Source organism: Sparus aurata, chromosome 17 (genome assembly GCF_900880675.1).
Source record: "Sparus aurata chromosome 17, fSpaAur1.1, whole genome shotgun sequence".
NCBI classification, from domain to species: domain Eukaryota; kingdom Metazoa; phylum Chordata; class Actinopteri; order Spariformes; family Sparidae; genus Sparus; species Sparus aurata.
Window position 1 is genome coordinate 8,706,929 of NC_044203.1, and position 26,694 is coordinate 8,733,622.

Below are 26,694 nucleotides of genomic sequence, written 5' to 3' on the forward strand. Positions count from 1 at the left end.
AGGTACTCAATAAAACTGAACTGTTCTCTACATGTATTTATCAATTCCACAACACTGGGTTGTACAGTGAAATGTGAGTTGTTAATCTCTTTATGCTGTGGACAAAACTCATTTAAAAAAAAAAAAAAACCCTGTTCTCTTGATGTAGTAATGCAACACGTGGACATATGGGGTCATGTGTGCCCAGACTGGACTTGGACTTGACAACCATTGCATCAGCTCTAACTGGCCGTATAGAAACTGAAATATCACGTGAATAAGATTTGAACAGTGTGAATGCAACACAATAGAGTGAATTAGTTATCTGAAAAATAATGTGGGTTTTTTTGGCACACGTCAGCTTGTGTGAGATGAAGTGAGATTGCAGGGAATGGGACTAGACTGTTAGAGCACAGCGCTTGACCACCACCTGCTGGCCTTAAACACAACACCAGGTCCTGGTTAAAAGGGTTTCAGTGATGGAGTGATAGATAATTGTAGGTACATTTGGTCAAAGCTTGCGTGTCCCTTCGCAGAAATGATCAAATAAAACATTTTAAAAGAAACAATGTGTTGGTAAGTAAAAGTAAGAGTATAGCAATCAAAGGGTGGTGTCACTGTGGAGCATTCCAGCTCAAAATGATACCATCAAATGTTTTGTTTGCTCCAGCTGCTGCTTTTCCTTGTGTTTTTTTTTTTTTACACATTTTTTTTCATGTTTGGAATCATTTCTGGACAAATTACTTAGAAGATGAATCTGTTATCAAAGTAGTTGCTGATTTCCATTTCGCTAATTGGCATGATTTTCATGCTTCCTCGTTTGTTTGGATGTCAAATCTCGATTTGTAAATTAGCTGGTAAATACTGTTGCCAAATAAGTGTAATGGTGTTATGCACAATATTGCCATGGAGAGCAGAAGTGTTGTGAAATGGAGATAGTCGAGCGAAGTACAGATGCCTTCAATCTGGCCCTAAGCACAGCACATGAGTAAATGTTATTACACCCACACCCTGCACAGGTATCATCCTCAAAACCAACAGCACAGCTCCTGGTTGAATAAGGCAGTGCTATTCTGCTGTTTTCATTTAAACTGCTTTACTAATTTTGTTGTGTATCAGTAAAACATTACTGTATTTTCAGTGTGCTGTGCAGCTGCAATATGAGATTAAATTAAAAATAAAAACACAAGCATTGGATTGGATGCGGCTGGCATATTCTCAATATTAAAAAACATCATCCGGTTTTCAGCTGAGCTCTGTTGACAAGAAACGTTAACAGTCTCTCCAGACAGAAACTCTGACCAACTTGCCCCGTGAACTCGTTAGGCCCGTTCAGTCACCCTAAGTCAGAATGAATCTATAGACACTCTTCATAATGTATATGCAGTGTTTTTAAAAGTAGCAAACACAGGAAAATCATATGATGAAACATCTGAAGACGTTATGCCACGAAGTCTCCATGTTACAGTATATCAAGAGAAGAAAACGGGGCAGACCTTTAAGCAAGAACCTTTCACAGTTACTAAAATTCAACATTCAATACTTCATTGGCATATGAACAAAACTGAATGGAATAGACTAGTGAACCACTCACTCATAAAAAATACATTCAAATGCTATGAAGAGAAAAGAGAAAATCAGATGAATAAAATGAATACATACAATCAACCGGTATGGAGAAAAACATAAATTAACACATGAGCCATAAAAAAACACACTGGCACCCATTGCGCAGATTAGCTGGCCCACCAGTGACCCATTACTGTGGATAAAGTGCATCGAGTGCATTAAGTGCATAGTAAAGCAGAAACATTTGCGATCTGCCCAATAATAAAACCTACCAAGTAGTCTCCAGAGGCATGTTAAGAGTTCTAGGGGAGGCTGACAGCTTCAGGGATGTGTGCTTTTTAAAATCTGGTTGTTCTTGTGTGAATACTTTTGAGTCTTCTGTGAGAGGAGAGACATTTAAAAAGGCTGTTAGCTGGGTAGGGAAGAGTCCTTTAAAACCTTAAGACCACCTGCAACATCTCTATTATAAAAATCAAGGACCCACTGACACAAAGATTGTTCAGCTCTGAAAAGGAGAAGCTTGTCATACAATGCGAATGGGAGAGTAGTATTTAACGCTGAACTGTTATCAACAAACAGAACCCTCACAAGCACCATCAGCTTCAGATGTTGAACAATATAATATAATGGGTTAGGGTTTTTTCTTTTTGGCCCAGGCACAATCACAGCTGACTTTTAGCTTTTTATCTAACTAAGAATGAAGTCAGAAAAGTTACTCAAAGTAAAGTCTTCCAGTGTTCCCCACACTAATTCACGGTAGGTGAGGAAATGCACTCGCTTCCCTGATTGTCCACTAGATGGCGCCATAGTCTAAATCTTTATGAAATTCCGCTCGAGGTGGCGAGAGAAGAGGAATAAGACGGACGTCTCACTCTGCTCTTGTTTCTGGGTACCACAAATGTCCGCAGATATGGCATTCACATGGCTATCTTACACCTAGCGTGTCGAGTTTTGTTTGGGGAAATAAAAACACAACTATAACCCGCGTGATGTTTTATTGAAATGCCTAACGCTTAAGTTTAAACCCTGTGCGAAGGCGCATGCGTCGTGACAGATGCAATTTCTCAGACCGGAAGTTGATACATTTTTCCTCTCGTGCGGCACATCCTCATGATATGTCATCTTTGACGCAACTCTCTACACACCGACACTTGTTGGGATACATGTGTTCTGTGTGTATCACTGTGGGTTAGTTTACCGAGTTACTGGCAGATGAACAATCCTAGTCGATTTCTAACCTACGCGGTAAGTCTTCTGCTTGAGGTTAGCTCATACTGACTTGATTCCTCTGAAGGACCCTCACAGAGACTCAGTATTGACGTCTGTTACGTGGTTGTAAACTCAAAACGTAGCGCATCTTCTTAACTTGGTTAAAATGAAAGCAGTTTCGTGAACGTTGCCTCCATGCTAACGTTTATAACGCGTTTAACTCTAGCTCTTGCTATCTTTGTTTGTCGGGCAGCAGCCTAGGTCAACATACATACAGTTACAGTACAGCGTGCTTGGCTTTGCTTTGGCGCATCCCAAAACTGTAGCATTTTAGCTCGTTATGCTAATTGAGCGCTGCAGAGTGGAAACACACTAGTTTCTTTGGCTCACTTCTGACGCGACGTGTGGTGGGTGTTCCGCGTCCTGCTCCGGCGTTATCACCACGTTATTCCTATGGGCACGTTGATTAACATGTGTTCTTGTTATGTATGTAAGAAGTGCTGCAGAGGTTTCCGCAGGTTGCTGCTGTAGGCGGATACAGAGCGAAACGAGCGAGACGTCGCCGGGACACAGACGCTGTGTTTCCTGTGCTGCAGGCAGAAATGTTTAGAGGGACTCGGGTCGCAGTGAAGGTGTTTTTGTAGACATGTATGAAATAAGAATTCCTAAATGTGCGTGTCAGGAGCCCGGGACCACGCAGAGTCGTGCCTGCAAAGATGCACGACTTCAGTTCCAGACTTGGCACAGAATCACAGCTGTGCACTGGAGAGATGCAACTTGTACAGCTGCTGTAGAAGTTGTCATCCTCCGCCTCGTGTTTTTAACTGTGATTTGGCGAAGTAGTTCCTAATTTTTTGCTGACAAGCAGGACCGTGAATCTAATATTCTAACCGTATCTAAACTGAGGTGTAGTCTGGTTGAATACGTTTAGAGATTTAGCAATTCTCTGCCATCTCTCTGCAAATTCAGCCAATATGTCACTGACTTGGCCGCGGCCAGGTCATGTGTTTAGCTGAATGTATAATATCTGTGTATATGTCTGCTGATGAGTGACAGTATAGAGTTTTGAAAGAAACTGTCAAGTTGTCATGAACAGGACTGTTTGTTTTATGCTGTGTGTTTATCAGTTACACACTGTTTTTCTATCATCTATATCAGTAGCAGCCCCATACAGTCAGTAGTGGTTGATCTGTATGATGATGTGTAGGACGAACCTAGATTAGGTATTGTACTTTTAATTTCATTTTAACATCTGATAATTATTTTCCTCATTAATTTGATACGCATTAATCAAATAGTCGATTACTCATTTGAGCTATAAAGCGCCCAATACGATAAAAACATATACATTTTTATCTTTTAATCTTCACATTTGACTCATAATTTTAGCTTTATTTCATTTATATCAAAAATAAATAAAATGCATGTAAGTTACATCTGGATGGAAGTTACTGTCGATGTACTGGTGGAGCTTGTGGGGAAATTGCTCGACGTCTCTCATCCATTTATATGGGTACACGACTTAGTTACTAAAGATGTGTCCACACGGGGTGTTGGGTAGTGTGGTTTTAAAATTTCAAGGTTACAAACATTTTTTCAGCTCGTCCCTGAAAAGGTAGATTTCATGTTTTATATGCTATTAAAGAACATCTGCGCACAGCGTTAGGGAGGTGTTGTTGGGTGGAGATCCCCCCCTCTGTACGTTGCAAAGTTGATTTCGCACCTTAAATCGTCAGTTTATTACGTACACAGTGAGACAGATGAGCCGACATCTGGGGCGGGTCGCACGTCATCAGGCAGTGTGGTCGGACAGCTGTAGTCAGCATCAGCAGTTTAAGCAGGTAGGTGTCTTACTTTAAGCTGCAGCGTTGAGGCCGTTAATAAAACAGTTGATCGAAAGAAAGTTTTTGCTAATTATTTTGACAGTTGATTCATTGTTTTTCAGTCATTTTTCCAGCAAACATCTGCAGGTCCAGTACAGTGTGAATAGGATAACGTTTATTACAAATCGGATTAGTGAACTTACCATCACTGCATGACACGGTCTCTTTTAAAATCGCTCTTGTTTTCGTAATTTTTTGCCAGCTGTAATGAATGACCTCTTTAATAGAGTAGTCGGTGTGCATCTGAGCAGCTCGTACATTGTACAGTAGATCGTACAGTAACATCATCCAAGCTTTACTCTCACTCAGTGTTTACTCTGAAGTCAAACCAGGATCTCATGCCTCTGTTAGGTCTGCAGGTCAGAGACCCTGAATTAAATAGGCCACAGATGTCTGGACCTCAGTCAGTGATACACAACCTCCCTCTGACCTGCACATTAGCTCAACATGCAAACTCATTAACCCATGACTTGTTTTTTGTTTTTTTTTAATTCATGCATGCACGTTTGTGCACTCGTATTCATGGATAGAAGGACTGACATGTACACTACAGTGCATATTCACATGTGAAATACAGAATGGTAATTTAGCTGTCCCTGTACAACACTGACAATAAAATAGTTTTGCCCGTTTTTAATAGGCTTCATGCTACATTCGTCTAACATATACAAAGGTAGCTTATTTGAGGGTAAAAAAAGGACAATAAAACATATCAGAGCAACATGCAGTGATTTATACACAGACACCAGGGAATTATTTCTGTTGTGCATTTTTCAAATTTGCATTGGGGTGAGTGTAAACGAGATGTTCATATTTAAAGTTTGGCATCTTGGAAACACTATCCATTAACTTTGCATTGGAGCACGGCCTGTCAGCTCTGAACACGGTGCGCCCGCGGAGTGCAACAGCTCGACCCTACGATGTCGTGGTGGGGACAGGTCTCTGTTAAGATCTGGAGACCGGGGACAATGGTTTTGATTTTTATTAGGTTTGGCCGGCCTGATACCAGTGTGACGTCCATTCTGGCTGTAAAGCTGAACTTTGAAGGTGTCTCTCTTCATCTTTCCCCAGGTGCTGTTCACTTCCAGATAACGTCATAGGTGGAGAAAGGGGACGCCACTAAACCAGAACACCAGAAGTGACCCAGCAGTCTGTAACCTCCCACCTGGGCTGCAGGCTTCTACACGTTCCACCCAGTGAGTGACACGACTGCAGTAGTGTAATGAGTCAGCTGACATGTTTTATAGCTTCTCTGCTGTTATGAGACGCTGTAAATAAGTTCAGGAGTTTTGATATATGGGCACGTCGATGTTTATACGTCAAACAAGACGTCACATGTGGAAAAGATTGATGTCAACAATGCAAATGTACCCGAGGTAGGGCATCAGTGATTGTTTTTAGGTAAGCTGACAAGAAAATGACACTGATCACACCTTCATTTCATCACACTGCCCTCTGTCAGCACCCACATGCCATGACACACTGCATGTGGTAGTAAAAGCTTTGGTTGACGCTGTGGTCTCAGAGCATGGGTTCAGCACAGTCCAAGGACCAGCAGCTCTGAGGAATTTTCTTACATCTGCTGTAAGTCCTTGATGTCTGTTTGATGTAAGCACTTTGATAAACTGGCCACTTTCCCAATGTATTTTTTTTTTATGTTCAAAGGTGATAAAAAGTTAAGAGGAGGAGAAACGAATAGAGTGTAAAAGCTTTCTCATTAACTGTTTGTTGGATATAGAGGAGACTTGCAGCCTTCTCTGGCAGCCAGTATCCACATATGTCATGAGGTTACCATCTAAAAGAGTAGGTTTACTTCATCTCAGAACTATGTCCAGTCGATTATATAGAATATTATTAGATTGACTGTGTATTTTGTATGAATAGATAGTAGCTTCTGGTATTAAAATTGTTTATAACTAAACACTCTCTTGAGGAATTAAAATTGAGTCTGTTCTCTGTCCCGTTCGGTCTTGTAAATTGGGCAAATCTGATTTATTATATACGTTTTTATGTCCTGTTTTTTTGCAGCAGCAGCCTGTAGGCTACTCTGCGACTAAATAAATCAAATGCCTTTTTACCAGCAGATCAGCTGAACAGATGAGTGCAGCACACATTGTTCTGCACACAGACAGTTCTCACTGTACGTTATTCCAATCCCCACCAGTGTTGCTTTCATTTTTCATACAGTTCAGTTGTATAAGGCATCTTCTGGTGCTGTCATGGCACAGACTAAATGTTTAATCAGTAGAAGCTTGTCCCTTTGAGCCTTTTCAAAGCTCTAAATTTGAAACAACAACCTAAAGTTTATGTTAGCTAAATGTAAATATATATATCAATGTTAAGTTGTGTACAGATACCAGCAAGTTGTACAGAATGTGTTTACACCTACATTAGATACCAAAACAGTGCAAGCTAGATGCAGTTAAGCAGATCCGTTCACATTCCAGTCATGGCACAGACATACAAACCTTTTTTTTTTTTTTTTAACATGTAGTCATAGTGTGTGTCACATAGTGTTACCCTTCATACCCTCGCTATGATTGTTGTCCCTGTGCCCAGTATTCCTCTACCAGGTGAGGTTGCTTCTTTCTTGGTCAATCCATAATGGTTCTTGAAACACTCTTGGTCAGTACCCTTGCCAAGAATTAATTTGTCCTGAGCATCTTCTTACATTTGTCCTTAATTTGTCATGATATACGGTACAAGATGGGCCGTCTGGACGAGCACTTCATTGAAAATCACACAATTACACCACGGACAAAGCGACACAACATTCTTCCAGACTGGTGCCTTCAATGTGTTGTTATTATTCATGCCTGTAAGACGCAGGGGTGTGTATATATACTGTATATACAATTGTGTATACCATAGATGGTTTGTGTTACTGATGGCTTCCCCTGATAGCTTGTTTCAAACATGTATTTTTTATTATAAAAGATGAATCACTTTTTTTTCTACTGCCCCGGGTGGTTACTGTAGGTGGTGTGAGATTTTTGTTTTTGTTTTGTGTTAGCTCACCAAACCAAATTTCTATTCACTCAGTCGAAAACAGTCAAGAAGGGGCGCCGTTTAGCTCAGTTGGTAGAGCGCGCGTCCCATGTGCCGAGGCTGCAGCGGACCTGGGTTCAACTCCCGACCCGGGTCCCTTGGCTGCGTGTCACTCCCCCTCTCTCTCACCCTGTTTCCTGTCATATCTTCAGCTGTACTATCAATAAAAAGCCATAAAAGGCCAAAAAAATACTTAAAAAAAAACAGTCAAAAAGTATTGTGTCTTAAAGTTATTATGAAGTGCGTAGTGAGTGGCACAAACTGTCAGTAGCGAGCAGAATGAGAGCAGTCGACATGTTCCTTGTAATGGTGCAGTGACCACGGAGGAATTCAGCCAGGACCGACAGCGTTGCATCACTTGTGGTGGTTGGTTTTCTTTGGCTCTGTTTCCTTATCAAACACAGACGCAGTGTGGGAAACAGTGTCTACATTTGTAAGTCAGTTTTCCCAGGATAGATGGTTTGAATTGTTGGCATTCCTCATTGAAACCAAGGACACGACTATACTGCAGCTAGCTAAGCCCCCTGCTCATAATGAAAATATTGAACCAAGCAAATTAGAGACTGATTTTCTTTATTTTTTTTTTATGTCTGCCTTTATTGGCAAGTTGAGAGAACTTGCGGGGGATGACATGCAACACATGCCAGATCTGACTTTGTAATATCAGTCACATGGTATGTGCCCTTAGACCGCAAAGCTGTCCGGATGCTCCATATAAGGCAAATTTAAAGAGAAATACTTGCACAGTATTTCCATGATGTCCCGTGAAGTAGAAAAAGTAAAAGGCTGAAATTCTAAATGCTAAGGCATGCCCCTCATATACTTCACTGATGTACAGACAAATATCACAGCATCCCACCCACCCTCAGTGTACAGAGCTCTGCAGTTGTTCCTTGGTGCCTGTTTTCTGCTCAACATGAGTTGCTTTGTGGCTGAGATCAAACGGAATCATCAACTGTCAGCCTCCTGCTTCCCACAGACATGCTGGTGACAGCCTGAACAAGGGAACATAATGTGATGCCCACTGCCCCCAGGAGCAGGCCTGGCACATTGCAGCCCCTCACTCAATTCCATTGATTAATTTATTACAAAGATCACCCTGCTAAATTTCAACAACTGTTCAAACTTCTCGCAGCAAATGTCCAAAGAAAATTCAAATTAGAGACATAACTGTCCTGACATCATGGACAGGCTTTTCTGCAGCCTGTGTTGATACCATCCTAACATAATAGGTTGAACACAACTTTAGTATAGTTCCTTATTTACATTGTGTACCTGCCCAGGGACTGAACCTAGCTAATGACTACATCTGATACAAAGCATCTCATTTCTTGAGATACATGTCTTTGTAAACTTTGACAAAAACATTAATTCTACGTAATGGATTTGTTTCAGTCTGGTGCTTTACATTCATTCTTTTTTTTAAATCTTTTTTTTAAATCAAAATATTTTGATAGTTTTCTTTACAGTGGGTTTCATCATTGATATGTTCTTATGCAGTATATATAAAAACACTTGATATAAGCAATGAAAAAAGTATCTCAAGACTAGAAATTGGTTATATGTAGCTTCAGATTACATAAAGATACATATCTAGTCCAACATTCGAAAATATTCATTGTACTGATCAAAAAATACAAATTGTGTTTATTTTATCTCACTTTAAAGCAGTCACAGTAGACAACCTCAGGGTATCACCTGTAATCCAGTTCCTTAAGCATCTGATCCCTCATTTTTCCAATCCTAATGTTCCCCTATTAAATCCATTAGTGGAGTCCATCTTTCTTGCAAAAATTCTACCCATAATTTCAGCATGTAGGTAATTTTTCCATAATTTCCTGGCTAAATGTATCACTCAGCTCATTATAAATTAAACTTAGAGTGCACCAATTAACATATTTTAAAACGACAGTCATACTACTGCAAACTTAACTGAAATTAAAGAAAATGTTAAGCGTGCTCATTTTTTAAAATCAAAAAGCAGCTTTAGTCCATTTCAGATTGTATGTGGGAGTGCCCACTGATATTTTTAAACTTTCGTAAATGTGAAGATATGACTAGATATCTGAGCCAGTGCTAACAAGTTGCTTAAAGTATACAGTATGTACATAGAGCATGGACAAATTCATCCAGGATGTTTCAGTTGTGTTTGCCCTAAAGATCATGAAATCACTTCCCCTATATCCGTCTGCCTGCCTTATTAAGTTTGTTAAAATCTGATTTAATATAATCTAATTGTAATTTATTTGCCTTGTTTCATGTCAAATAACATAAAGGGATTACCTAGGATGAAAGCCCCCACACGAGTCCCGTGTGTCCGAGTGAGCCTTCAGTCTGTAGATGACTGAGTGCTGACACCTGCCCCTCTGATTGGTCAGATGACTTTCTCTGACCTGTGAGTCACCGAGGCTTTGCACTGCCAGCCTGTTTAATACGCTTAGATCATAACAGTGGCTGGCATTGAATGTGTTGACAGACTGTAGATAAATCTCGTCATCCTTCCAAGCACTTAATGATTTGCTGTTAAATACACAGGCTCTGGTGACTTATGCTGTGTATTTGTTATTATTCAAATGATCATCTTATTGTGGTTAGAGTCTAATCGTTTTTATTTACCTTTTCCCTTTCTTTTCAGTATTTTCAAAATGCGAAATTGCTCATTATGTACGTTTTTAACGTATTGCGAATTAATAACGTATTAACATAAATGCGATACGAATAACTGCTAACTGAATTGTCTGGTCAGTGAAGTTAATTTTCCTAACAGACCTGCGTTATGTGGACTGTAGGCTCTGATGTGAGTGTGGATCCACATGGTTTAGCTTTGTAGATCTAGCAAGAGCATCTTCTTACATTTGATCATTTTTATTCTGAGGACTTGCTCTCGATCTGCATCTGCCATTGCACCCTTCTGTTGGTATGACTAGAAAGCCACATCCCTGTACGGCCTCTCAGTCAAATGTCAGCTGTACGAAACAGCTGGCTGCTATTACTCAACTCTGTGTGTGTCTGTCCAGTAGATCTGTCTGTATGGCATGACTTCCTTCAATTAAGGTCAGATAGAAAGAGACCAACTGCCAGCATCTAACAATCTGGTGATGGGCTTCGGGGCCTGAATAGGGCCACACTTCCCTTCCCTCATACTCTGTCAGAAAGGATTGCAGTGGAGTCTGTACTGTGTTTAGCTGTTAATAGCCTTCAAACTGAGCACTGCTATGACCCTGAAAAGCCCCCCAATGTGTCTGTCAATTATTACAGGGAAATTGTCAAGCATTGTTAGAACCCACATGGCGTTATTTTGAATTGTTGTCAAGATCTTCCAGAGCAATGAGAATGATACAAAGTTTGGTTTGTGTCTGACTCATGCACACGTGGACAACGGTAATCCCATGGGATCAAGGCGGCTACAGTTTTTTGAGCCAGTCGCTGCAGTTGCTTTCCACCAACTGCAACGCTTGGCTGTTGCCTGGTCTTACAGCTTATTAGCTTAGATGTTGACTCAACTATATGACGTTTTTATAGAAACTTTTTATTTTTTCTGAATTGGAGAGATTTTGATCGTATTTCTTCGATTTTTAAATTAAGTATGTAACGATTCAGATGTCAAGCCCTGACTATATAAATATGTGACAGATCAATAATAAAAAAAACTTTTTGCAAATTGCAAATTGCCTCTTTCAAATGTGATGATATGTCAAGCAAAACAGTTATTGACACCAAATGAAGCAGATCTTCAGTACTGATGATTTTGACATGTTTAACTAACTGGAAAAACACAGCACTATGTATGCTTGGATAAGTGGAAAGTAGGCCTTGCGAATGTGTCTGCAATTTGTCAGCAATAATCTTTTATGAAACGGAATGCTAGCAGCAGGTGCAATCCATGTGTAAGCACTAAATCTGTTTAGTGAAATGGGCCCCAGTAACATACACTTAGTACTGAAAGGCAAAGTAAAAGACCCCATTCCCAAATGCAGATGAGCGTACTGCCCCAGTGGGCAACATATCATGATGCATCCTTTTATGAAGTGCCTTAATGGACAGCAGCTGTGGCATTTCACAGTGGTTTCTGTTTGTCTATTTTCCATTCTTCCTGCTCTGAATGTAACTTCAAACTTACAGTACATGCAGCATGGACTTTGCATTGGGAAAGGTGATTGATAAGTTTATTGGCTACTGTAGAAGGAAAGCAGTTGTACAGCTGTCATTCCCTTCACGTGCAGTATACTCTTTGACTCATTATGCCAGACGTTTAAAGTTAATAACTTTCATGATATTTTTGTTTCGGGTGATTCAAAATTGCAAGACAGCACTGTCTGAGACAACGCTCCAGTTTCCACAGTTTCTATGGCTGCAATATAGAAATGCAGATTTGAACTTGTTCAACACCTCCCACGTTCACCTGATTTGGCACCTTTAGACCACTGCTTCTTCCCCAAGATGAAGGAGGAGCTCAGTGGTCAGCATTTGGACAGTGATGTTACTGCTGTTGTGAACTGTATCCTGAAGGTACACGACTTTGGCTTCTACCGAAGGGATCCGTGTGCTCCGTGACCAGTGGACTAATTGTGTAAATGTAGGGGGGACAATGTTGATAAAATAACATAGTTTTCTCACATTGACTAATCAATTCAGTGGATTCATTACGCACCTCTACTGTTGTTATAGATGAGTGTTTACTAGAATGAGACCAACGGCAGCTCCTTATCCAGATAGCTATGAGACTATAGTCAGAAGACATGAAACAATTGACCTCTATAAAATGCACTACGATATCTTGATGGATTGGTCTCCATGCCATTGACTGAGACAGACTAATAGGCAGTGAAGAAGAAACAGAATGCACACATTTTATGAAGCTGTGAGTGATTACACAGATACACACATACAGGTAAAATTACACAATGAAATAGAGCATCCTACACACGCAAACAGACAGCTGAGTGAGAGTTCAACAGTTTGTGAAAAGTATGCATTTTTAATTGAATACACCCTTTAACCCTACACTCCATTAACTGACCAGCTACACATTGATGCCCCTCTTCCAAGGTCAGACAGATTGTCAGAAGTCGGGCATCAATAGCTGAGGGTTGCGCTGAGGGATCCGTGACGAGTTGCTAAGCTTCACTGACAGGCTTTGGCTTCACGCCCTGGCTGGCCAAGAGTCCATGGGCAAGCCCTGAATTATCACAGGGCTGTCTAGCAATGTGTGAATGCCGTGGCAAGTGGGGTGCCCATTACCGCAGTCAAGTGTGAATACCTGGGTATACAACTGATTTCACAGGGATGTTAAGGGACCTAGGATGCCTGTTATTTTAACCTGTTGAGTATGAGTATGTGTCAGTACAGTCATAGGGAAACATTCACAGAATTGACATATATAGTATGAGCGATTGTTTCTGGCAAGTGTGAAAGAATGGGCATAACAAACTAGAAACACTGTGATAGAAAGGTATAGACAGAGTAGCATTAAATGGAAACTTTGCCAATTTCCAGCCAGCTTTAGTATCAATGTTGGTATTTTATGCAAATGAACAATGGTGGACTTCCCTCCACTTGGGTTGCAGCCAGAACCCCCACTATTTTGCCAGTAAAAGTCACAAAACAAAACACGTCATCTGGTGGATTTTAGGACTGTTGTTTCAACTAAACATTGTGCTTCTGTGTTTTTGTATTTGTGCATCCAGGGACACAAAAAGTTGAGACAGCAAGCCGCCCCTCTGTCACTCTCTCAGCGAACTTCGATCAACTGTCAAAACTAGGCAGTGCTGATACTAATAACCATAACATTCAGGTACATCATAGCCTATTTCTCCCCTAAAAGGTTTTCAGAAACATATTTTACAGTACTATATAGCTGCAATAGAGAAAGATTGTGAACAAGAATCGGCTGCCATATTGTTTCTGTACTGTGAAAATAGGCTGAAAAAACCCACACTGTTGGCTCAAAACTCACAAAGAATGAAGCCATGGTGATGCAACATTATAATCATTCAAGTATTAGCATCTTAAATGTTTCTCACTCACTATTCCGAGAGAAGGTTTGAATTTCGTCTTCATACCAACAGCGAGAGAAACAAACGGACCAAAGCAGCATTGATCAAATATCAACTGCAATCCTGTTCATTGTCTGTTTCAACATTTTTAGTGAACTGTTGAGCTGTAATACGAATGTCTGCTGGCCACCCTACTGTTACCCGTTGCAAAATGGGCATAGCTCCAACAAAGCATTGCTCAAAGTGTACGTCACCTGTGTTTATTAGTCCAGTGCGGCATGGTACATTCTTGTTCTAGGTTTTTGTTTTTTTTACCTTTACCACAGCACCTTGTCTCTGTTTACCCTGGTCATGTTCAAAAATATTTGCATCTTTTTACCGCGGAGACAGCCCAGTGGTATGCAAGGCCCATCCTTTCAGCATTTAAATACTTTTTAAGTACAAATAATATGGAGGGGAATAAGTTTGCAAAGCTGAAATGCGTCTTTTATGATCCACAAATACATTTTTTTTTATATTTTGTGAATGAATCAGTGGATTTGGTAAAACAATTTTTTTTAAAAATCATTTTGAGAAAAATTATTTCAAAGCGGCATAATAGTGTTTCAGTGCAAAAGTTTGTTTCATGAAAAAAACATTTTCTCCATAAAGTCACACAGATTATTACTTTTATTCTAAACCCTTTGAGAGAGTCATTTTGTTTCTGTAAGGAGTTGATGTCACTGAGGTAGATGACTCCTCCAAAGCTTAACGCGTTTAATAATGCTAATCAGAATAGATTGCATACTGGATTCTTCTCTCTTTGTACCAAACAAAACGTGATAATTACCTTCTAATTAACTTCTAATAAAGATTGTCCCTTCACCTTTCTATTTTTTATTCTCTTGGTTTCACAGTTTGTTAAATGTGAGCAACTTTTATCACCATAATTGAATTTGAATTAAATTCAGTCACCTTTTTATGATGCAGGTGAATAAACATGCGTAAATGATACGCAGACGACCTCACAACCACACAGGTTCAGCCCACATTGTCTTTATGTAATGTTTCAGTTTGCCACCCAGTGTGCTTAAGAGGAGAAGCAGGATGAAAGCTTCTTGGAGCGTCAGTTATGAGAGGAACGGTAACGAGTGGGCAGGAAACCGTGACAGCCGGTCTGCCGCAAGTAGGGGAGTGCGAGAGATAGAGTGAATAAGAGGAGGGGGTTACACGTGGGAGTATACCACAGCAAATATGGTAAGAAGACAACACGATGCAGCCGCAGCCCAGATTTTATTCAGCAGATGAGCGAATGAGCAAGGAAGCGTGTCTCGTCCAGACACCCACACTGCCTTGGCTGGTGTCCAAGGAGATTAGCAATACATTGTTACGTCTTTCTCTGTTTCTCTCTCACTGCTAGCTTGTTTTAAATACATTGTGCCATTTCTTTATATATCCATTCCAGAGATATTAGATAATAGGCCTGGTGAAATTCCTTCATGCTAGTTATTCTTATGTGACAAACATACTCATACCATCTCTTGTGTTGTTGCAAAGTGTAGTCCTGATCATATTAATGCACCAACCACTTCTTGGGATAGAGGGCCAGCTACTGTGGTGCACCTGTTAAAGCAAGTAGATACTTCAAGGAGTATTCCTTCGTACTGCTGTGGTATTATAAAAAAGGGCGTAATTTTAACTCTGCTCCAAGGCTGCAACTAATGATAATTTAATTGTCAGTTGATCTGTTGATTATTTTCTCAGTTAATCGATTAGTTGTTTGGTCTTTAAATCGTCAGTGTTTCCCAAAGCCAAAGATGAGGTCCTCAAATGTGTTGTTTTGTCCACAAGCCAAAGATATTCAGTTTACTGACATAGAGGAGTAAACCAGAAACCAGATAGTATTTACATTAAGCAGATGGATTCTGAGAATTTTGACCGATTTACTCAAACCAGTTAATCAGTTATCAAAAAATCACTTTGTTGTTGCAGCGCTACTCTGCTCTTGTTTTTTTTTTTTTTTTTTTTTTTTCAAGCCACTCACATTTAATAGCTCAAATTTAGCAAAACAGACCATTTAAAGATTAAATGTGTGGGTCAGGTCTGTATATCTGTCCAATACGCTGACCTGCCTGACTGCAGGTACGTCCCATTTCACCTAAATTCCATCCACGTTTTCCTCACCATCCACGTCTTAGTCCCTCCCACCGAGGATTTGTGGAGACACGCGAGGAAACCCAAACCGAGGAGAGAGGAGATGAGGAGATGAGGAAATATGTTTTCATAGGATCAGCTGTCAGTCAGCTTTAGTAGCTGCAGAGACTTTTGATGAATGTGTGCCAAAAATGCCATTATCTCTATATATGTTTAACAACACAGGACTAATAAGTGTTGAAAAATTACATTTAGCAGACGCTTTTTGTCCAAAGCGACTTACAGTAATTCATACATACATTCATACACTGATGGTGGTGGCTGCCAAGCAAGGTGCCGAGCGGCACATCAGAAGCAGTTTGGGGATCAGTATCTTGCCCAAGGACACTTCGTCATGCAGACCAGGGGAATTGAACAAGCGACCTTTGGATAACAAGACGCTCGCTCTACCCCTGTGCACAGCTGCCCCCGATGCCCCATGCCTAATTGCACACAGCTTTTTTTTTTCTTTTTTTTTTTTTAGGTCAAAGGCTGATCCCTGGAGAATCTCTTAACAGCTGCATTTGCATCTGCTTTGCTGTCTGGTTTTGAGAGTTCACTTGCGTCTCCCAATTTGACTCACTCATTGGACAGGTGGGGATGTGATGCTGCTGCTGATATACTGGTTATTAATTTTTGTGCAAACGAAGCTTCTGGTTCAAGCGAGGAAGCCACAAATAAGAGAAATGAGAAGCACCCAGTGTCCTCCTGTGCATGCAGAGTCAGATCTGCTGGTAGCTGCTCCACAATGTGAGCTAACCTGATCACAGCCTGTAATGATGGCACGGCACTGTTGCTTTCCCATACAACAAGAATAGCACAATGAAAAAATCCCTGTGTCAAGAGGAAACACTGTGAAAAAAACTTTATGACACTTATGTTAAATGTGGTAGCTCACTACTGAAACATGATTAGGCCCTTGAATTACATAATACCCTTGTTCAGCTGTGAGTATCAGTTGTGATTGGTCATTTATAAGGATGTTTTGCCCTCATGAATATAACAGAAATTGAGCCCTGGAGCATGCTGCTAATGAAATGTTAATCCCTTGAATTACAGTCTTCTTGCTCACTGCCGCCAGTGTTTGATGTTATGCATGAATGGACACACATTTACACACACGCCCACAGTTGTTTTTTTTTTTAATCCTTTATCATTTTCTCCTAGTTGAACATTGTTCTGGTTTTTACACCTGATTCTAGCTGATGTTTCTTACCAACCATCTGCATGGAACATGTTGCCATGGCATCAGTGAAAAGGCTGAGGTCTCCCCGTTGTCACATTTTGTTCAAAGACAACCTGAGCTCTCCAGCCCCTCTGCTTTTTCCTGTCTCTCAATACATTCATTACCGTTATGTTTCTAACTCTTCTACCCTTGGACTGAAACCATGTGTCTCCACAGGGGAGCGTAGCACTTCCTTAGAGATAATCTTTACAAAAAACAAAAATGAAGCAGTGAAGAAGCCACACTGTTAAACTGGTTTAAAGATAATGTATATCTGCTAACTTGTTTTCACATGGTTCTATTTCAGTAACTCTATACTGTTAAAGACGGCGACATACTATTTGCTTGCTGTGGTCTGTTTAACTGGGTCTGGGTCTGGATCCAAAATCTGGATTTTTAGAAAAAGTTGTTCTATTTTTAGTTTTGTTTTAGCTCTTTTCTTCTTCTTTTTTTTCCATGTACTGTAACATCAGAGTTTTTGAGTAATTTTGTCATAGAGCCAGAAGTTGCATTCCATATACGGTTGTCTGGAAGGCCAACTTCTAGGTCAGTAGTGTTTGTGCAGTTACACAAATGGTGTGCGAAATATGCCCGAGCCCAGGACAATCTGTGATGTTACACATGTATGTTTGTCTGTGTGAGAGAGCGAGCGTGTGAGAGTGAGAGCATGAATGTGCATAAACTCTGTTGGTTCTGCTTTTACTCATGGGACTACTAAAATTGCCCTAAGCCAAACCAGCTCTCACAGAACCAGGGGAAATAATGCCCTGTGTTTTGAAGGCAGCAGTGGATTGAGGCAATTGTTCTTGGAATGTATTTTGATGGATTGACTATTATCCATGGTACAAATCCTAGCTTTTTCTCAGGAAGCAATCTCTTTCCTCCCTTGGTGTTTGGTTGTAAGGTGCTGACATAAAGCTGAATTGTTACAGAAAAAAATGGTGGTTTTGTCACTTATGAAAAGACAAGAGAAATATTTGCTTCCATATCAGCAAATCTATCATAACAGACACTCCCTAGCATAATTGCACTTAAAGTGTTATTATGTGATAAAATGTGAGTCTGTTTGTCTTAAGTGCAAAACCTCCCCACTGAGTAACTATTCTGGAAAAGCCACAGCAGCAACACCTCATGTGTGGAGTTATAGTTGGAGCTGTTACGGAGGCCCCTTAGCAGGGTTCTTCCAAAAGAATGAAGCTATGGTGCTGCGCCTTTATAATTAAAAATAAACATTTAAAATGTTTCTCACTCACTCTTCCATTAGAAGGTACTGTATAACTGTCCTCTCCACACCAATACTGAGAGGACAAACAGACCAACAGAGGATTTATCTGTCAGAGAGCCTGGGTTTAAATCTGATTAATTACATTTAATTAAATTAAATGAGTGCTGAAAGTGCACAGGTCAGAAATTCTCTGACCTATGCACTGTGTTGTGAGAGTTGTGCGCTAATCCATCTTGTAGATGTTGAGATATTTCGCAGGAGTGGAAAACTTTGACCGGCTGGTGAGGTTTGGGGACAAGTCGCATGTCAGGGGATCACCGAAAGCGCAATCCCCTGACATTCAAACCATGTATGTCTGCAGCCAATTTAATGTTAAGCCTTCCAGTCAAGATATTTCAGTGTGGACCATTGTGGTGGGAGAACAGGCCGACACTACCATTTAAGCATGGCTAAAAACACCAAATAATTGATTAAGTATTTACACCCTTACATTGACTCAACTAAATCAATGATGGTGCAGCCAGCTGTTTTCATAAGTGTCATAGCAAGTACAGATTATCTTTGGCATGCTCTCTACAGTAATAATGATAGTGCTAGAGGGGGCAGTAACATTAGTGTCAGCTCTGTCTCTCATTGGCATTTGGTTAGAAAATATGTGCCACAGTAAAACAGGTTCCAGCTGTTTTTAACAACTTAGCGCCTGAATGCAGGATTGGCAGGTTAAACTCCTAAAGGAATAGTTCGGCTTTTTTTTCCTTCCTTGTTAAGGATGCAAGTTATGATTATTTTCATTATCAGTTGATCTGGGGATTATTTTCACAAATAATGCATTAATCCTTTAGTCAATAAAATGCTAGACTGTTACTGTATCCCTCATTGCAGGGAACTGATTGGGTGTACTTACGCACACACATACTCCCTGTCATGCGTGGTTATCACGCAGTGCCCTGCCTGAAAAGATGTGTTATTTGATAGAGCTTGGGGAAATGAGAGAAATGGAAGCTCAGGAGCTGTTGTGTTCCTCGGGCACTGCAACATGGAAGGAAGATGGCTTTCTTCATACTTTCCCTTTACTTTCCCCTTCTCTATCACCAAACAGGAAAAAGCCTTTACGACATCAGCTTGTGCCGCAGTAGCTTAGAAAAACACTTTGTACTTGCAAAAGCATGTTATGTTTATTCGTATTTAGAAGAAATAAGTTATAATGAAATGACCCTGCTATAGAGATCCTATATTCTTGAATAGATAACCGTTGTCAATGTGACAGCCTCCATTTACTGCTCATTGCACATTATAGTCATACGATGAGCTTTTCCTTCTGTTCTTGGCTGTTTCCTTAAATACAGCTTCCATTGTTTTTTTTAATGTCCTCTGATTGGATGAACACAAATTAACTCCAGACTTTTAGTCATTTCCATTCTTGCTCACCATTTACTTTCCTGTTTTAATTTCTGCAATCCTCCACACATTCCACACACAAAAAAGGTAGTGTAGTAGTCATTAAAATTGATTCCTATTCCAACTATGTCAGTATTTTTCACACCATATACAGTATTTTGCAATGCAGATATTACACATGTGTTTGATCCATTAATGCTCAAGTCTCTAGGGATGTTTGAGGTTTGGAATTTTTCCAAGTCTGATCTAAACATAGAGGTCTACTTTAGGTTGGAGCTTCATTCCAGTCATTTCCGGGTAATTAGGCTACTTCTCTGTAGCTATGTTTCCCAGCAGAATGCGAACACTTGAGTTCATACAACAACTGCTTTTTAGCTTGCTTCAAGGCTACAGGATGGAAATGTCTGTCAGTTTGTTAGTCAGAGGTTTGGCCTTAAAAAAATGATTTTTGTGTACAAACGTTTTCAGATAAGAAAGTAGCCTCATGTGACCCTGCACATAGAGGAATGGTCCCATGACTTTTCATCCAACACCATCATTCAGGTCAAAATTTTAACTGGTCCAGTTCTTAGAGACCAAATACCTGAAATGAATGACCTCAACTGTACTTTGTGTTTGGTGTTCAGCATACATAGTCACATGCTAGCATTGGCATCAGTATACATAAGGCACAAGTATGCTTCATTAGAACTGCTCGGAGATGAGCTTTAAAAACAGCTCGCTGATGTCAAAAGTGAGTGTGGCTGAGCCCAACAATTTCTGTAACTTTCCTACAAACAACTTTTTTCTATCACTTTTAACATGTACAGTACTAGGGCAACACTACCTTGTTGAAGAGACTGTAAAAAAATATGTGGCCCTGTATTTAAATAATTATCATCTCCCCCCTCTCTTGGGTGTAGCTACAGCTCAGAACAGTTTTAAAAGCTTTTGTCTTTGATGAAGTCAGACAAACATCATACAAACTGGTATAGCATAATCTAGCCCCTAGCAAGAGTTTGTTTGGATGCCGATATTGGTATCAGAAATGCCTGCGATACAACCTAAAATGCTGGATCAGGTGTGGAGTGTGGGTGTATGCAGATCTGTGCATCGATTTGTTACCAAATAATTCATTAGCCCTGAAATGGCACCATGCTTCTTCCCAACAGTGCAACGTAACTGCCCAAATATTTAATGTCCATGAACGGCAAGTGAATTGTGTAACTGCTAGCAAATGTCAGCAAACAATAGCAATGATAGCCATCATGTCATATCCATACAAGGTTAGTGGGGGTACTTTTATTTGTTTTGGTTTATTTTTTAATTGTGCCAGTGTCAGATTGGTTTGTTATTGGACAGTGAGCAAGTTCAGGTATTGGAATTGACAGTGGGAAGGAAAAATGTCTACCCTTTGTATTCTGATGTTAGCAATTAGCTCAAAGCACTTCTGCACCAATTTACCACCTTAGAGAGGTGTTATTAGAAAGGCTGCAGGCTTTAAGTCCTGTTTAACTCTTTGAAATATATTATTTTTTACAGATCTGAGTCTGTGTGAGGTCTGAAAGGCAGAATTTGTCCTGTGAGCCCCGGAGGAAGACACACAAGGTTGGTGCAAAAAAATATTTTTATAGTATAGAAAGATCTTTATTAAAGGTTAAAGAATATGACCCCAATTATGCCATTAGTGTATCTAATTTTTCCACCCAGATCCCAGATCTTCCTCTGCATCTGCTAAGTTTATGGCTGTTATATTTGTATTTGTCATAAATATGATATGAATATCATAAATAATTCTTATATTAAGAACTGCTGATCTTAAATGCTTCATCCTCCTTCCTTTCATCTATGGCAGAGGTTGGTGTCTAATGTCTAGTCTAAACAGTGTAATGCTGGGTGGTCAGGCTGCAGCCTGCACAATTCCTGTTGTTTTTGGTCAGTGTTGTTTCCCATGACTCTGAGATGAGCCAGAGGAAGCCCAATGTGATTTCCACACAGTTCCCAGGCCCCCAGATCCCTCCAAACACAGGCTATTACACACAGTCACACATACACACTCACTGATAAAAAAGGGACAAATATGTGTGTGTGCCTGTGTGTCAGTGTGTGTTAGTAACATTAAAAGAGATAAATTGTCCTTTGCTCTTTGATGCACACAAGCTCTGTGTAAGTTGTCAACCATAAACACACCCACATACAGACCCGAGGGCCTCACAGAAGGGGACAGCTGCAGCTTGTCCTGTAAAGAGGCCCACTGCATAAAACAAGAGTTGTCTGCAACTCTGCCTCACGCACTCACTCTTCAGGTCACTTGCTGACATTGAAACCGCTGAACTTGCTTAAAATGATGTTCACTTAGTCAGAGCATTCCTGAAATAAGGGAAACTTAACTACTTCTGAAACCATGTAAAAAGGGCGATAATTACATTGATTCTTTGTTTGCCTTTCGCTTGATATCTGTGAAGGTGATAGCAATTGTTTATGGACAGAATATGCTTGTCAAACTTTCAGTTTACAATTGTGATGAATATGAAGTTCGAACTGATCTTGAAGTCTAGATTTACAAGTTCATAGATAGATCTGAACAACTGTTACTAAAGGAGTAAAGTGACATTCTCGAAAATAGCATTTTCTCTCCAAAGGTTTGATATCAGTCTCATGCTAAATGCCAAATAAAAAAGCTAGAGCCAACAAGTGGTTGGTTTAACTTAACATAAAGAGTGGAAAACAGGTTAGAAATAGAAAGCGTTGTTCACTTTAAAAGTAGAAAAATCTGCTAAGAACCTTTTTATAGCTCATTAATTTACATGTTATATATCAACAATTTAGTAATACTTTTTCAGTTTAATTGAATGTGATTAATGTGGTTAATTCTGAACACAGCCACACTTTGGACCATATGCTATAGGCCATCTAAATAGGGCCTCTGATGTCACCGTGACTGTAAGGTCAAGAATTTGTGTCAGAATGTGACTCTCTATAAACCAAAATATGTTGTTAGTACATCTATTTTTTGTACAGCTTATGCAGGCTGTATAGATGTAGTAGCAGTGTTTATGCTAAACTAAGCTTATTACTTAGTGTATATATTTTTATTAAACAGACATGAGAGCGGTATGAATTTTCTCACATAACTCTCAACAACAAGGTCCAAAAATATTAAACCATTCTGTGAAGAAATGGAATGGTCCCATTAATTGAACCAATGGCTGCTGGATGAGCCACAAAGAAAGTTTTGAATAGGTTTAAAGTTTGTTAGTTTTGTTCATTAATCAACCACTAATGGCATTGTGGTGGAGATGCTGCACCTGTAAAGTTGATCTTTTTAGATTATCTTGCCTCAGTTTTCTCAACACTATTTATACTTTACTATCTATTTTTTATTATTCACTTTGTATATTTTTTGTAAGATGTGGATGCTTCTAATAAGCACCCCGCTCTTCTGCTGCCTTGTTGTTTTGCAGAGCCTCCAGGTCTCGGCCTGAGGTCAAGCTTGACTTGACAAAAGTTATGTTTGGTAGGATTACCTCACCCTCTCTGACAGCCTTTCACTTTTAACAGTGGGTCACAGAAGTTAAAGCAGCTGCTTTTATATTTGGTTTTAACAAGTTGCTCTGGATAAGTTGGTTGAGAAAATGCTATTGACACTGAACAAAATGTTTGGCACGTTCCCGCCATTCTTCCTTTAAAAATGACCTCACACAATTAAGGGATCATCAAATTTGTTGCAAATTAGTTTTCTATCAATCAGCTTCTAATCACTGCAACTCTTTGAGCCGCTAATGTAAACATCGCTATAATCATACAGTTTTACAGTCTTATTAGCAGGGTTCGTACGGGTGCTTGAAATCCGTGAAAGTGCTTGAATTTCAATGTTGTGTTTTCAAGGTCTGAAAAGTGCTTGGATTTTAGTTAAAGTGCTTGAAAGTGCTTGACATTATGTCTATGCTAATGTCATATACTCTATGTCTTTCACAAAATTGGGATCAGACTGGATAGTTTGCTTATTACAAGGAGAAATAAAATCAGTAAGAGAACCGTATGTGGAGATGTTTCCTCCTGGGCTCCGCTGAGCCTCTCTGCTCCTCTCCGTGACCTGCCGGTCGGTGTGTGACCCCGCCCCTTTCGAAGAGAGACAGCAGGAGATGACAAAATGCCGGGAGGCTGCTGTTTTAACAAGCGTTGGCTTGAAAATGATAACTACAAACTATGGTTAAGATAAGGACCGAATCAAAGAGTGGCGTCATGCAAGGTCTGCAAAAAAGATTTGCAGATGTGTGCAATGGGAGAGCCTGCGCTCTCCAGTCACATGAAATGTAAGTTAAGACTTTTTGAGTAACTTAGGCCAACACTGCACATTAACACTTTATGTTAACCGCTAACGTTAGCTAAACCATAACACGCTAGATAATAATTAACACACCATTAATCACGTTAAGTGACCTCGTTAGGTTAGCGCCTGATTGTCCGTGTGTCCTTACACATGCAGACTGGTAGCAATAGAGAAGGATGGCTGAAGAGAAGGTAGAATTTGATGCACCAGAGCTGAAAGTGCCAGAGTCAGAAACTGACTGTTCAGTTTGTCTCTGTAACGTCACACCAGGCACTAACATACGTAAGAGTTTTAAGTGTGAGAAGGAAATGTTCACTTTTCTCCCATTTTCATGACTTACTTCTGATAAAGTAAGATTAGCCTACATTGTAAGGCCCTTTAGCTAATGTTTATGAAGTTTTTGTACGTTTTATCTGAATACAGACTGATGTGAAACAGATTGACGTTATGTCGCTGTTCTATTGGCTGATATATTATAGTCAGTAGCCCAGCAGCACTAACCTGTTGAGGCAATGATAGCTTACCTTGTTATTGCTAGCCTGGACGGGGATCTTGCTCACAATTTTTCTAAAAGACGGAGAATCCGCTGTTGAAAGTGGCAGCATATCTTCAACAACATACTCTGCCACAGTCTCCTCACTTCTTGAGGTTCAAGCGTCACAGAACTGGAGAATGTTTTTGCTGCTTAGCTTTTTCTCTGCTCTCATCCTCAGTTTGCTTTCTTTTGGTTACTAGCTTGATGTTAGTGTGGCACCACTCTAGATGTTTCGTTAAATTACTTGTGTTGTTTCGCGAGGTAGAGAGATCTTTTGGTTTTGCACACAAAGTGCACGTAGCTATAATGTTCTTCACATCCTCGTCTCTGAGGAACTGAAAATAATGTCCATCTTGCGAGTGTAGAGTCCAACTTGTCTGCTGCTGCAGTCGTCTTCTCTTCAATCAATAGTTCTCCAGCACTAACAGGAAGCTGTTGGCGAATTTGTATAAAAACAACACACCACTTAATTTCGGGTTTAAAATGCATTGCAACACGCGTTACTGGGATTTGTACCAAGTAAAATATTTTTTTTGTAATGCCTTACATTACTGCGTTACAGCAAAAAGTAATGCATTACAGTAATTGCATTACTTTTGTAATGCGTTACTCCCAACACTGCATTTTGAAACATACAAATTTATGTCAAAAAAGAAAATTACAGGGTGCTCTCAGGTCTCTCTTTGTCTCGGTGCGAGTGTGTCTGAAGAACGCCAAGTGGCTTCCATTTTTTGGGATAAAACTTTGTGTTCTCCTTTAATTTCTAAACTTTTTGCTATTATGAAACATAATTTTAGAAGTTTACAGCATAACACAATGTACATAATTGTGATAAAAAGTGAAAAAAAAATAAGAATGAGTGTATATATTCCTGTAGATCATGTATTTTACCCCAGCGATATGGTGCTGGAAAAATTTGAAAATGACCCTTAAAAGTGCTTGAAAAGTGCTTGAATTTGACCTTGAAAAATGTGTACGAACCCTGTATTAGTTGTGAATGGAAAAACTCAATCAGCAGGTTGAAATAACATTTTTGTATTAATGTAACAAGTGGAAAACTGACTTGCTGGAAGAGATTTGCCAATAAATGCCATGGCTGCTGCTGTGAGCTTACTACGTGAATAAAGTTGTGTCTGACATTTGATAGGCAAGCTGTATCTATTGGTCCCCTCCATGCCAGTAGAGTCATCAATATGCAGAGACAACAGCTCTATTTCTGCATGAATATTATTGATGCATATGTGGGAGTGTGTGAGTGCGTGCTAGGTCTGTATGTATGCGATTTGTGTGCGTGTGCGTGTGTGTGTGTGTGTGTGTGTGTGTGTGTGTGTGTGCGTGTGTGTGTGTGCGTGTCAGTAATAGTGCACAGGGAACCAGAGTATGACTCATATGGGAGGTGGTGATGTGTCTTTTTCCTGCTCCCGATTCCCAACCTACTGCTCTCCGATAAGATAAAACTGAAACTGTGGGCTCTGGTTAATCCTCTCTCTGCAGCGAGCCTGCCGTCTGCCATGAAGAACAATAGATGAGACAGGCTGGTCATCCATCTTTTCTTCTGGCTTCTGTTTATAGCTCCTGAATCACCAAGGATGGAGTGGGTTGCAATGCTGTTGAGTAATTCTGTGTACACTTTGAATTGTGTAACAAACCTTTTCCCTCCCAATTTCCTGTTTCTTTACAGCCCACCTCCCCAGCTGTAAATTGGATTAGATGATAATACTCACTACTCTGGATTATAAGAAAATATAGACACATCAGAGGTTTAGTAATACACATTGTTATAGTTGCTATGTCTACTAAGAGAGATGAGAGAATCATAATGATGCTTAGTGACTCCTGAGGAGAAAGTGGTGGGTTAGGGGTAGAGCAAGTGTCTTGTTATTGGAAGGTCGCTGGTTCAATTCCCCTGGTCTGCATGTCTAAGTGTCTTTTGGCAAAATACTGAACCCTAAACTGCTCCTGATGTGCTGGTGGGCACCTTGCATGGCAGCCACCACCATCAGTGTATGAATGCATGTATGAATTACTGCAAGTCACTTTTGCCAAAAGCGTCTGGTAAATGCCCTAAATGTTAATGTAAATGTAAATGTATTGTTCAAGTGTCCATTAAGAATAAGGTAACATATTTGATTAGAATGACTAA

At 40.0% G+C, this 26,694-nt stretch overlaps 1 protein-coding gene across 3 annotated transcripts in view; it reads left to right on the plus strand.

Annotated features, from left to right (window-relative positions):
* Nucleotides 1-2,635: 2,635 nt before the first annotated feature.
* ncalda (neurocalcin delta a) overlaps nucleotides 2,636-26,694 on the plus strand; it is a 79,606-nt gene continuing 55,547 nt past the window's right edge. Inside the window, exons 1-4 of one of the 3 annotated variants that reach the window (XM_030393279.1) lie at nucleotides 2,636-2,793; nucleotides 4,510-4,598; nucleotides 5,712-5,836; nucleotides 21,226-21,291. The gene's annotated coding sequence lies outside the window, so the exon portion shown is untranslated. The remainder of the gene's footprint in view (nucleotides 2,794-4,509; nucleotides 4,599-5,711; nucleotides 5,837-21,225; nucleotides 21,292-26,694) is intronic. The other 2 variants (XM_030393277.1, XM_030393278.1) reach the window with 2 other exon arrangements.